The 14,328-nt window shown below is 45.4% G+C and overlaps 1 protein-coding gene across 3 annotated transcripts in view; it reads left to right on the top strand.

The window, feature by feature from the left end:
• CHST11 (carbohydrate sulfotransferase 11) overlaps positions 1 to 14,328 on the top strand; it is a 249,962-nt gene that overhangs the window by 141,882 nt on the left and 93,752 nt on the right. The gene's annotated exons all lie outside the window — the stretch shown is intronic.

Genomic DNA, 14,328 nt, shown 5'->3' with positions numbered 1-14,328 from the left:
CTCTAAACTGGGCACACACAGATGTCCACAAACTTGTGAAAGGATGCATAAGAGGTGGTATATCCATACAATGGAGTACTACTCAGAAATGAAAAAGGAGCGACCGCTGATACATGCAACAGTAAGAATGAATCTCAACAGCATTATGCTAAGCGAAGGAAGCCAGACTCGAAAGATTACAAACTGTACAATTCCATCTATATGAAATTCTAGAAAAGCTAAAGCTATGGTGATAGCAGATCAGTAGTTACTTGGGGCTGGGATGCAGCAGTGATTGACTGCAAGGGGTCTGAGGGAGCTTTCAGAGTGGAGGGAAGGATTTTAAAACTTGGATGTGTTGGTAGTGTGCAGTTATTAATATAATTTACATTTAATGAAAACTCATCAAACTGTGTACTTAAAGTAGATAAAATTTACTGTATGTAAATTATACCTCAATAAATTGTTTTAAAAAATCCATTTTTAGTTGACAAAGTAAATTGGGCAGAGGACACACCAAGTCAATTCAGGAGAGAATACAAATGTGAGTTAAAAGATGAAGATGCCCAGCCTCACTATTTTCTTAAAAGGGGAAGCTAAACAATGAATTTAGACACACACCTTATGCCTTTTATAAAAATTATCTCAAAAATGAAACATAGACCTAAATGTCAAATGCAAAATTATAAAAGATGACTCTTAGAAGATAACATTGGAGAAATGCTAGGTGACCTTGGTTTGGGTGATAACTTTTTAGATAGGACACCAAAAGCATGATCCATGAAGGAAAAAAATTGATAAGTTAGACTTCATTAAAATTAAAATTTCTACTATTCAGAAGGCACTGTTAAGAGAATGAAAAGAAAAGCCACAGATTGGGAAAAAATATTTGCAAAATACATCTGATAAAGGACTAATATCCAAAATATACAGAGAACTCTTAAAATTCAACAATAAGAATACAATCTAACTTAAAATGAGCTAAAGACCTTTGCAGACACTTCACCAAAGAATATGTTATATGTAGATAGGAAATAAGCATGTGAAAAGATGCTCACCATCATGTCATTAGGGAATTGCAAATTAAAACAATTACACCTACACCTATCAGGATGGTTAAAATCCGAAACACTGACAACACCAAATGCTGGCGAGGATGTGGAGCAATGGAACTCTCATTTCTCGTTGGTGGGAATAAAATGTAGAGCCACTTTGGAAGACAGTTTGGCAGTTTCTTACAAAGCTAAACACTCTTACCGTACAATTCAGTGGTTGCACTCCTAGGCCCCAAATGAGCTGAAAACTTTTGCTCACACCTGGCCTGCACAGGGATGGTTATGGTAGCTTTATTCATAATTACCAAAACTTGGAAGCAACTAAGATGTCTTTCAGTAGGTACATGGATAAAGAAACTGGCACATCCATACAGTGGAATATTATTTAGCACTAAAAAGAAATGAGCTATCAAAACTACGAAAAGACATGAAAGAAACTTAAATGCATATTACTAAGGCTACATAGTGTATGATTCCGACTATAGGACAGAAGGCAAACAGTGGAGGCAGTAAAATGGTCAGTAGTTGCCAGGAATTGGGGGTTAGGGAGGGATGAATAGGTGGAGCACAGGACTTTTAGAGCAGGAATGATGGACACATATCGTTACACCAAGAGCGAATCACAATGTAAACAAACTATAGACGTTAGTTAATAATAATGTATGAATAGTAGTTCATCAGTCATAACAAATGTACCATAACAATGAAAGATGTTAATAACAGGAAACATGAGGACTAAGTGGGTGAATCAGAACTCTCTGTACTTTCCACTCAGTTTTTCTGTAAACCAAAAACTGCTTTTTAAAAAAAAGTCTATTGATTTAATTTAAACAAACAAACAAATAAATAAAAACTAGCATTAGGCTGACCCTACTCACCTTCCTATTGGCAGAAATGAAAAGAAGGTTGATGCTCCTCAGTGTTGGCTGGGGTGCTTGACCTCTAGAGAGCATTTGTTTTTTTTTTTTAAACACAATAGGTACCACAATGAAATGTGGTTGTCACTACTGGAGCTACTCCTGGCATCTCGTGGGTAGAGGCCAGGATGCTGCTCAACATCCCACAATGCACAGGACGGTCCCCACAACAGGGAGTTTCTTGTCCTGGATTTCGTTAGTGCCACGACTGAAAAACTCAGTAGGGAAAGTCTGCAGGGACATAGATGTTCATCTCAGTGTTGTTCACAGTAGCGAAAAATCAGAAATAACCAGAATGTCCTTCAGCAGAGATTAGTTAAATAAAGGATAGTACATCCATACTGTGGAATCCTGTGCAGCCTTTAGAACGGCAGTACGGAGCTATGACTTTTAATATGAGAAAACGTTCATGAGACCTTGTAGATGAGAAAATATTACAAAGCAAATGCAATAGAATAATTCTATTGTCGTGAAGACAGAGACCGTCTATACCTTTCTTAAAAAGTCTGGGAAGATGCCTAACAAAATCTCGAGCCTGAGTCTGGATGGTTTTGGAACACTAGGGATCTTTGCCTTTTAAAATTATCTTTGATATTTAGAATTTTTAGAGTGAACAATTATTACTTTGATACTTAAAAGAATACAACAAATTTGTTTTGAAATTAAGAAATTGGGCAACTAGATATGTAATCAAATAAAGGTTGCTAAAGTTTTAAAGTTCATTTTCAACTACAACTTAACATTCAAAAGTATCTTAAGGAATAAATTCCCACACCAATGCCAGGTTTCAATACATCTCATTGTATTCTTCTCAACAAAAAGTCCTGTGGGGTTGTTGCTTTTCACCACCTATTTTATTTTATTTTGTTATTTTTTTTTTTTATAAATAAAGAAGCAAGAGCTCAGAGGGTTACGTTGGGTTAATAGCACACTCGGGTATCCACCATAATTTTCATACCCCAGTCTCGTACTTTTCCTACTGTACACAGTATGACTTACCTGCCACAGCATTGCACAGTGCTGGTGCAGGAGCATCAGTAACAACTTAGATCTTCTTCAATATGGTCTTTTAAAGAACCCTAACACGTTCAGGGAATTTCCGTTTGGGGAGTTTAGAGAACATTCAGAGAATTTCTATTCATACGCACAAAAAAGTTTCATTCCCTTTTGTTTGGCACTTGGAGAGCTTTTTCTTATTTGGAAAATTCTCTTGTCTGGCATAGCTCCTTCTAGATCAGGGAGGGAAATGTCTGATGTGTCCAAGAGTCTGGCCCAAGCCTCTTGAACGTATTTGCTGGCTCCCATAAAGCAAAGATTTCGCCGTTTCTACCCAGGGCGAGGAGAGAACAAACATCTTGGCTGTCATCTCATAATCAGTTATACATTATTTTTCTGGTACCAAAAGGAGGCAATTTGAGTTTCCTTATTTCCCCGGGAATTTAGGGGGACAGTTAGCAAGGAAAGAGACCCGTTAGTGTCCTCAACTTTGCCATCTGCCAGTGGCGGCTGGTTTTCTTGGAGGGTTTCTGCAGGGAGCTGTCTGGTGTCATTTGGAATGACTCATGGGATGAAGGACCACTTCCTCTTGAGTAACTGAGGCTTCTACTGGCGCATCACAGTCCTTACTGCCACTTAGAGGCTGGTGGGAATGTGTCCTGCAGCCTGTACCCAATACTCGCCAAGAGTAGACACTCCTCAGTGTCTGTCCAGGGAAGTTTCCAGACATCCTCAGAATTCTTGCCCACCTTTCACGCATCTGGGCTGGCTCCTGCGTCCTCCTGCTGCATTTCCTCTCAGATTGCCTTTAGACTTTCCACCCCTTAAAATTACATGCAACGGCCTCCCCAGATATCCCCCGTCCGCTGATGTCTTTCCCCTGCCACCTCTTAAGTGGTTTCTCCTTAGTTCCATCCTTCGCCAAGACCAGATTGTATCTTCTGCTTCCAGTGTCTAACATGTGGCCAATCTTCTCCCTTCAAAGGCAGAGCGACTTTGTGTGCCTGCCAAAAAGACACACCTGTGCTCCCTGCAGTTGGTGTAACACTGCCTGGCATCCCAACAAGCCAGTCTGCCCTCCTTCCTGAGGAGTTTTCCTGTTTTGTGTTTTAAAGGACGTGGGAGCAGCACCAGGGAACAGAGAGAAAGGCCTTGGGCTTAGAGTCTGGGTTTGAGTCCTGGCCCTGCCATTCGCAACAAGCAGCGTGACCTTGGCTTGCAAACTCTCAATGAGGCATCGGGACTGGTCGGTGTAGGTGGAGAAAGAACATTGGGACCCCCAGCTCAGGCTGTTTCTTGAAAGTAGGGTTGAGGCCAGGGTCCCTAGGCACTTGAGTCGGGGAGACCATCTGAGGTCAGAGCTGGGAGGAGCTGTTGCAGAGACTGGCCTGGATGCTGGAGTTAGCCGCTGGTTTATCTGCATGATAAACCAGAGGACAGATCCACTGAAGCAGGGCTTATCAGCCTTTTAAATGAATAACAATAGTTCCTGTGATATGAGCATGCTCACTCTGTGCCAGGTACTTGCAGTAATCCTCTGAGGCCTGTACTGTGATTATCATCCTTATCATACAGGTGAGGAAACTGAGGCTCAGAGAGATTAAAGGCTCTGTTGCCCGGTGCAGAGCCAGCGGGCCAGGCCAGGACTGGAGCTCTGGAGCTCAGGCCTCCCGCTTCTGCTTTGGAAGAGATATTTGTGTTGGAAGCTGGGCCTGAGTTAGGGGAGGCGTGACCCACAGGTGGCCGTAGGCACCTCGGTTATTTTTATTTTGGCCCCTCCTGAGTTTGCTGTCTGTCTGCCTGAGGTCCGGAGGTGCGTCCCTAAGCCGAGCTTGCCCCACACCAGGCCTGGCCTCCGAGGATCCTCAACCCTCCTCTCCACCCTTCTCCCAGCTTCGCTGTGGACTAATCCCCTTTTCCCATTAGGTGAGCCAAGACAAGATTAGGGCTTTATTAAAAGGAAATTAAACTGGGAAACGAAAGGATAAACAAATCCCAAATGAGAAAAAAATAACAGCAGCAAAGCAGATGAGTTTACAGAGCACAGTTCTTTATCCTAAAGGGGTGAACACCTACCCACAAATTGGCGAGGCTTCCCACAGGCCGCCATCAACCTCCGGGCTTCCTCATCCTCTCCAGCTCTGCCAGCCTGCCGTGGTCAAGCGGGTTGTCGTGGTGATGTCAGCAGACCTGGTTCTATAAGGGCCTTCATGGTGGGGGCCACATTCTCCGGCACCCTGCTCATGTCATTTCCTCCTTGGTCTATTTTCTGAGTCTTGTTCAGAGCGCTGCCGGCTCTGCCCGCTGCTTCCTGGGGGATGGACCCAGGTAATGGCTTGCACGCTTCTTACCTGGTTGTGGGGAGAAGCTTTCATACGCCTTTGCATCAGGCTTCTCAGTGGCCCGGGTGGCTCGCTGCACCTGTCTCCTCACCACCCTTCCTTCCACACCCCTCCCCACTGTCACTCTTCTGCTTCTCCGCCGTGCCAAGCATCTGGCGACTTCCGCCTGTGCCGCCCTCTGGCCGCGATGCTCTGCCCCCTCACTCCCTCTTTTCTTGTCCATCTCCTACCTTTTCTTTAGACCTTGTCTTAAGTATCACTTACTCAGGGACGTTTTTTCTCTGACCTTCTAGATTTCTCATGGCCCCTTGAATTTCTCCTTCACTGCACTCATCATGGTGGTAATTCATTATTTCTTTAATGCCCATCTCCTCTGCCAAACTCTGAGCTCAGGGAAGGCCAGGGCTGGGTGTGTCCACTCCACACTGAATCCCCAGAGACTTGAGTGCCTGGCAAATACTATTTATCCATTCACCCATTCACTTCTTTATTTAACAACTATTTCTTGGGTACCTTCTGTGTGCCAGGTAGTGCACTAGGTCCAAAGGATCAAGGAGCAAAGCAAAGTACCTACTGTCATAGAGCTGGCAGACCAGCCATTCATTCTTTGTTTGCTAAATAAGTAAGAGGAACACCCATTCATTCTCCCCTAGACGTTTCTGACAGTGAGAGTCGCCTGCTGAGGGATGGGCTGCCTCATGTGGAGGTGAGCTCCCCGTCGCAGGAAGTCTTCAAGAAGAGCCTGTTATGGTGCTGCCAGTAGAGCCTCCCAGAGACTCCTTTCACCTCCCAACTTCCTTGATTCTCTCAAGGACACCATGGGTTGGCCTGGTCAGCTGTCAAGCCACAGCCAGGCTAGACCTACGGGAGGAAGCAGAATATCAGGAAGTGGCGAGGGTGACCTGCGAGACAGACGCTTCTTCACGCTGTCCTGACTTAAGTCAACAGGGCCCTCTTGAGAGCTGAAGCCAAACATTTTCACTTTATATAAAATAAATTTCCATTTTTTTTTTTAATATACCAGAAGAGCTATTTTTTTAAGTACATTTTTTCCAGATTATAAAAAGTGATCATTTTGGAAAACACAGGAAGACTTAAAGAAGATTAGAAGGACTGTAATTCCTCTACCCAAAGATAATCATCATAAACATTTAAATTTATATTCTTCCAGTCCTTTTTGATGAATATATAAAAATATACATTGTTTAAAATAGGGGCTCACATCTTATATCTTGTTCTGTTCACTTAACAGATTCTGAACATTTTTTACTTTACTAGATATTGCAAAATAAGATTTTTACCTACTGTATGATGTTTTCTTTTCCATGTTATCTTTTTTTTATTGTTAAAAATTATCGAGGTGACATTAATCAACAAAATCCATTAAGTTTCAAGTGTATAATTCAACATGTTATCTATTAATATAACAAATTGCCCTAAAAAACTTAGTGGCTTAAAACCACATTAATCATTATTTCTCACAATTTCCATGGGTCAGGAGTTTGAGGGTAGCTTGCTTGGGCAGTTTTGGTTTGGGGCCTCTGGTGTGGGTTGCAGTCAGGTGTTGACTCGGGCCACATTCCTCTGTAGGCTGGACCGGAGCTGGGGGACCTAGTTCCATCCAAGGTGGTTAACGCACATGGCTGGAAAGTGGCCACTTTCCATGTGGCTGTCCCACTGGCCTGCTTGAGCGTGGAAACACTCAAGGCATCCACAGTGGCTGGGCTCCCCGGAGTGAATGTTCTCAGCAAGAGAGAAAGCCAGGCAGAAGCTGTGTCTTTTATATGACCTAGCCTCAGAGGTCACACACTGTCACTTGGGTGATATTCTCCTTGTCACTCAAGCCGGCCCTATTTAGTGTGAGAGGATGTGGATACTAGGAAGGAGGACCATTTGGAGCCACCATGGAGGCTGACTCTTTCTGTAACCCCCACTTACTTAACCAGCTACCATCAGACATCTGTATGGTTTCCACCGTTTTGCTATTATATAGAATGTACATTCCTGAGAGCCTTAGGCATCTAATGTGCACAGGTGCCTGGTCTGTATTTGGTTCCACTGAGTCCAGCCAGGGATTCAAAGTTCCAACCTAGGAACAAAGTCATTTGGGGCCATGCCAATGCTGGGCCCCCTTGGGACCTTTCCCCTTAGGCGGCATCATGAGGAGCCCCTGAAAGGATTGCCGTAGTAATTCTGTGGGTTTCCTACCAGAACTCTGTTTCCTACCAGAAACAGAGTTCAGCTCAGAGACTCTAATGAAGAAACCACTTACAGAGATTTGAGCGAGGACGAGGAAACCAACAAGATTTGGGGCACCTGAGACTGGCAAGAGTCAAACCACTGTCACCCTACGGCTTAGAGGGATGGGCCAATAGGACAGCAGTGGAAGCAGGGAAGATGTGCCCTAATCTATCTCCTCTGTCTACTCTTCTCTCTGTCTGTTTCTCTCTCTTTCTCTTTCCCTCCTTCTCTCTCTCCCCTTCAGCTGCTTTCCTCTTATTGGCCAAAACTGAAAAGGGGTCAACCAATAGCCAGGCGTGGAGCCTGGTTGGTGTGGTCCATGGATGGGGTCAGCCTCCTGGGAAAGAGAGACCCATAGAGAATGGATGGGAGGATGGAAAGAAGAGGGAACAGAGAATAACCAACACGTTGTCAGTTAAAATTGTGGAACAGCATTAGGGCACAGAACAATGTATTAAAACAAAGGTAACTAACCCCTGCCATATAGATGTGGGGTAATTTTATTATTAATAATAATCCTAACAGCAGTTGAGCTATAATGTGTTAAGTATTTTCCATGTACAGGGCAATGTATTACATTACGGGGCATTTTACACGTACTATTTCCAATCTTTATAGCCAATCTGTTAGGCACATGTTATTACGAGCCTTTTTCAGGCAAGGAAAAATGGTTTGGAAAGGCTCAAGATCCTGCCTGAGGTTACAAAATTAGTAGCAGAGCTAAGATTGAACTCAAATCTGTTTTATTCTAAACTCCAAGTGTTTTCCTCTCAAAGCAGTCTAGGCCAACCTAAGGGAGTGGACCGGTGTGATTTCTGCATGAAGCCTTCAATGGCTTCTTTTACCAGGGAGCAATTTTTTAAAAGGATAAAATCTTTAACGCACCAACTCATCTGGACAATTGCCCAGGAGTTAAGAGTATTGTGTGTTGGCAAATTACGGGTTTTGTGCCAGCGCATACGAAGTAGACAAGAAGGGGGTAAAAAAGATCCCTTTTGGAATAATGGAATGAGGAACGCAGCCCTCGGCATGGCGAGCTGACGAGAGGTTGACTTTGAGATTATAGTAAATTATTGTGCAGAGGCTGCTGCTGATGAACGGGGCATGCTGGCATCCTCTGCAAACAGTGTCCTGGCAGCCCCGGGCACCCAGTAGGAACTCTGTCAGCTACTTAGCTCTAGAAGGAAATTCCCCTTACTGCAGATGGGTGGGTATGAGGAGGATTAGAGGGAAGTGGGCTGGGTGGGAGGGAGGAGATGGCAATGTAACGGCAGCACTGACTCAGTTTTGCAATGATGAACGTGGCTCACTCATCTGAGTGCTGAATGTGTGGTAAAAAAAAAAAAAAAAGAACTTTCCTGTTCGTTGTCATATACGTCCTTCAGGTTCTTCCCATCGGGGAGGAGTGACCTTGATGACTGTGCTGGGGAGGTCGCCTAGATGGAGGAGGGGCTGGAGCCATTGAGAAGACTTCCAGTCAAGGTCTCTTAGAGCAGCAGCCAGAGCCTGGTGGGTTTGGGAAATTTGAGTTTCTCTTCTGGGTAGAGAATCTTCTGTTTATACGTCAAACTCTTGGTGCCATGATTGAAATGCGTAGTCAACGCTGGAGTCCTAGGACGATGGCCAAGTCAATCTCATTAGCTGGAAGCCAACTCTGTGTAGAGGTCTCTGGAAAGATCATCCCGACACTCTGCTTATTCACTTCGGAGATGCAGAAACAGGGCGAGGGTAGGCGGGCTCTATGGGGGTAGATGCTGGTGGAGGTGTGCGGTCTATGCATCCACAAAGCCTCCAAGGCCAAAAAGAGGGGACCAGGTTTCCATTTGAGGCTTTGCCAGTTCATAGAACGATTCCTTGTGGACTGGAATTTGAAATGAAATTTGATTTAAGCCTAAAATGCGGAAGGCACTAGTAGTGCTTGGTGAACTTGGACCAGGGTCTTGCACACAGCAGGCACTCTTTTGGGCAGCATTGCCGAGAGCTTAGCCCACGTGAGGGTGGTTAAAAATGGGGACTCAGGAGCCAGACAGCTGGGGGTTTTGCATCCCGTGCTCTGTGATCTTGGGTGAGTCACGGATAACAATAGCCTCACCTCATGAGAGTGTTACAAAAGTAAAATGGTTTAACACTTATGAAGAGCTTAGTGTCTATTAGTAATTATTATGGTTATTTTTTGCCCCATTTCCAAGTAGCTAAGATGGCCTTTTATACCTGGATTTTTTTAGGATGTTCTGCCTGGTGTCTCAGTTACCAGTTCCTCTCCTGGTTCAAAGCCAGCTAATTGAACGTCATCAGATTAATTTATAAATTTATCTAAAGCTTTGTGCTCATTGCTTATTTGCATTAAAGAAATTAATACGGGATGTAAGAGCCCTGATTTCCAATTTGGCGTCTGTTCATGTGAAAATGACCTGTGTGTTTGAACTGAAAAAATTTAATGTGAGCCAAGAATGTGATGCCCTGGTTCGTTCTTTTTGAAATGGAGGATGTTGGGATGCGTATAATTGAACTAGCATTGATTGAACAGCGACTCGGTCGAGGCACTGTGAGTCCATCGCTATACACCTCTAGTGTTTTTGAGAAGGAAAACACATTAAACAAAATATTAACTTGGAACCCCATATTAAAGAGAATGGTTCCAGTTTGGGGTGGAATGGGAGAAGCCTGCCCCACCCCCCCTCGTCCCAGCCTCTCGCTGGCCAGCCCTGTGCGAGGTTCCCAGCCATCGCCACTTCTTGGTCACTGCTTCTTGTGTCCTTCAGAGAACTGACCAAGGTTATTCTAGGAGGTTTTGATGAAACAAAACCAGAGCCCATGACTCTAAGTCTTTTATTTCTTTCCCTGAATCTTTTATTGTTCTTTGTTCTTAATTTAAAAAGTAACATTATTTCTACTGCCATTGACTTTTCCCAGTCCTAGCTCTTGTAAACCTGACCTGTTTTCTTTTTTTAAAATAATTAAAAATTTATTTCAATTATAGTTGACATACAATATTGTATTAGTTTCAGGTATACATCTTATTTTATTTTCTTACGGACGGATTTTACTTTCAGAAGCTCTCAAAAGGTGTTTCCTTGAGGTGTCCCCACTCCCCTTTTACCTAATAGAAAGTTAACATTTCCTCCCCCTCCCCACCCCACTTTCACTCATCCTGCATACGACCACTGCGTCCTGGATTCACTGATTAGGTGACATTAGACGAGGAAAGTAGTGTTCCTGAGCCTCAGTTTCATTGTCTGTGGAATAGGTATGTGTACCCACTTAGCCGGGCTGTGGGGCGTAAAGGACGTGTGACCGTACCCAGTCCATGTCGGGTCTCGTCCTTCCTGCCCACCCCAACTCTTAAGAGATTCATGAAAAAGGCAGAGATCTTTTAGTGTTTCTTAACAGTCATTTACGCTCAGATTTGCAGTTTGATTGAGAGAAGAATAACCGCCAAATAAACTAAAAATGGCACTGAGCAATGACAGTAATTGTCAGCAGCAGGATAATTGATCTAATTATACAAAGGAAAGCAGCCCACGGGAGAGACATGCCTGTCAGACCCTCAGGCAGCAGCTGATACTGCGGTGACATCCTAGGGGGCTACAAGAGGACTGGAGGGGACAGGAGGAGGTGAGGGGACAGTGAGGGGGTACAGTATGTCTACAGTGGGAAAGAGTTTCAACTAGCTAACTACTGATCACTGGTGTATACCTTGCCAGGTTGCCTCTGGAAACAGCTCATTTGGGTTAATTAAGATAATATTTTACAACTGCTGTGTTTTTTTATTGTTAACTCGTCTGGTTCTGGTGGGGAAACTGTTAAATTCTTAAGGCCCACGACTGAAGCCATCATTTACAATCCCTGTCTAGGAGAGTCACCCTCTCCGTCTTGGAAGCCCCTGCACAGCTCCCAGGTTGCAGTGAGGCTGTGAATTGATGAGTCTTGTTGGTTCTGATCCTGAGCTGTGTTCCCCTCCAGAAGCAGGTCCAAAGGGCCAGGGGCTATGGCCCTGCTCTACCTGTGTTCCCTGCTCATGCCATGGGCCACCCGCTCAGTCCTGGGCCTGATGACCACTCGTTCTGTCTAGGGACGTGTTTAACATTTTTTATAAAATTGTGATTAAAAAAAAAAGCACCTAAGATAATTTACCATCTTAACCATCTCTAAGTGTACAGTTTGTAGTCTTACACAGCGGTCCTCAACCTTTGTGGCACCAGGGACCGGCGCTCCTATGAGAATCTAATGCCTGATGATCCGAGGTGGAGCTGAGGCGGTGATGCTGGCACTGAGGAGTGGATGCAAATACAGATGAGGCTTCGCCCGCTTGCCCGCAGCCACTTACCTCCTGCTATGCAGCCCAGTTACTAACAGGCCACGGACCGGTACCGGTCCATGCCCCGGAGGTTGGGGACCCCTGGTCTTACGTATGTTCACATTGCTGTGCAGCAGATCTTCAGAACTTTTTCCTCTTGCACAGTGGAAACTTGCTCACTGAATGACAGTTCCCCATACCCCACTCCCCTCTGCCCCTGGCAGCCTCCATTCTACTTCCTGTTTCTATGAGTTTGACTACTTCAGAGACCTCATTTGAATGGAATCATACAGAATTTATCTTTTGGTGACTGGCTTATTTCACTTAGCGTAATATCCTCAAGGTTCATCCAGGTTGTAGCATGCGACAGGATTTCTTTCCTTTTTAGGGCAGAATAATATCCCATTCTATGTATATACCACATTTTCTTCATTCATTCATCCACTGATGGACATTTAGATTGCTTCCACCTGCATTTACCCTTTTAAACAAATATTTACTGAGCACCCAGTACATGAGAGGGACCCTGTCTGCTGCCACCCCAGCACCCCTTCTCCATGTGCCAAAATGTGCATGAGTGTTTATCGAGTCCCTACCATGCACCAGGCCATTTGTGCCATTTTACATAATCTCATTTAATCATATCAACAAGCCTAAAGAGTAGGCACTCCCATTATCTCCGGTGAGGAATCAGAGACTCAGAGAGGTGAAGTGACATGATGAAGATCATGAGACGGGTAGTGACAGAGGCAGGATGAGAATCTGGGGGGCACTGTGGCTCTGGGCCTATAATCCCTAAGCAGGAAGTAGATGCATAGTTATACTGTGGAGTCAGGTCCAAGCATTGAGGAATGTCCCGAAAAAGCTTCCTGGGTGATTCTCCTGCATAGACTTGATGAACGACACCCAGACCCTTGTCCCCAGCCCTGACCCCCAATGAGAGCTGCAGGGACCAGCTGAAAGCCTCAGGAGGGTGCTGTGTTTACATTTCAGTGTCTCTTGCATCTTCAGAGGGCCAAAGTGCTACTCTCAGGGCAGTTAAGGCCCCTACCCTACCGCTCTGCCCCAGGCTGGAACAAATCTTGGGTGTGCAGGTAGTTTCCCAGGTGGCAGAATGTAATGGGTCCAGGAGAGCGTGTGAGGCCAGGAGGGTCCAGTGTGCTGGGTACCCTATGTGGCCTTTTGCTGTCTTCATGTGAAAAGGTAAGGGGTGCCAGGTTGATGAAGTTCAATTCACAGGTATTTATTGAGCACCTAACACGTGCTAGGTGCTGGGTATGCAAAGGTGATCTAGAAGACCAGGACTTGACTTGGGGGGGTGGGGAGCTTTTTGAAGACTGTGGCCAGAGATATAAGCAGAGAGGGGGAGCTTCCTGGCTACCTGCAGTCACTGGAGTTGGGGACAAATAACCCCCAGCTTTCGGACTCCTCTGGGCTTATCCCAGCACTCGGTTGAACCCAAGGACTCTTCCATTAGCTCTTCCCTGTAGAATTTTCTATAAAGGCTTTAGGGCCAGAGTGGGAGAAAAGCAGCTTGGTGCTCAAAAGAGCATGATGATGAGATCAACAGAAAGATACCCACAGACTCAGTGGAAACGTGTGGAGAGGGTTGCAGAGTGGAAGATACACAGGGTGCTCCTGGCTGGGGGAGCAGCTTTCCGGGTCCCTGGATTTCCCTTGGGGACGGCACCCTGCACACAGCGAGAGCACGGAGGAGGGGTCCACCCAGTAGGAAAGCTTCCTTCACTATTCCTATGGGATTTATACCCCTGTGGACCCCCTGCCCCGAAACCCAAGCCCTGGGGACTTTGGCCAGTCCATTCACTAGGAGCAGGGGGTCAGTTCCAGACAACCCCTGCCCGTTGCTGAAGCCGAGTGACTCAGGGTCACTTCCAGATGGGTGCTAGGGAACCAAGAAAACCATGCCCCCCGCCTCCCAATTCCTGCTTTCTATTCATCTCCACCGCCAGCTTCCCCCAGAGAGTGGACCTCATCATCAGATCACCAGCCTCTCCATCTTCCAAATGGAGATGATAGTGTCTGCGCTGTAAGGACTAAATGAAATATATGTGAAGCATTTGGCACAGTGCCTGGCAAATAAGGAACATGCCGTTCGCTCTGATCTTTCTCAGCCTTTGGCCAGTGGCATGTGTGTTTTGGGTCTTTCTCTCTCTCTCTCTGTCTTATCTCCATAAAGTTCTGGGATATGCTCAGAAATCGTGGGAGGGGGCAAGCCCAGTGGCAGTTGGTAGACATGGCAGGGCTTCGTGGAGTGGCTGGGGAAGGTTTCTGCATGCCCCTGCTTTTGGTGGTGGAAGGGCAAGCGACTTTACAGAGCTCAGAGCAGGCTTCCAACTGTATGGTACAAATGCCCCTGACCTTCAAGCTGGAGCTGCAGGCAGGTGTTTTCCACTTCAGAGCGTTTCTTTTCATTCCTTCCTGATCGATTTAAGAAATGCCAGTGTGGAGGCAGCTCTGCCCCTCCAGCCTCAGCAGGACAG

Source organism: Pteropus medius, unplaced genomic scaffold, assembly GCF_902729225.1.
Source record: "Pteropus medius unplaced genomic scaffold, Ma_sr-lr_union100, whole genome shotgun sequence".
NCBI classification, from domain to species: Eukaryota; Metazoa; Chordata; class Mammalia; order Chiroptera; family Pteropodidae; genus Pteropus; species Pteropus medius.
Note: the sequence above shows the minus strand (reverse complement) of the source record. Positions and strands in the feature narration are given on the sequence as shown.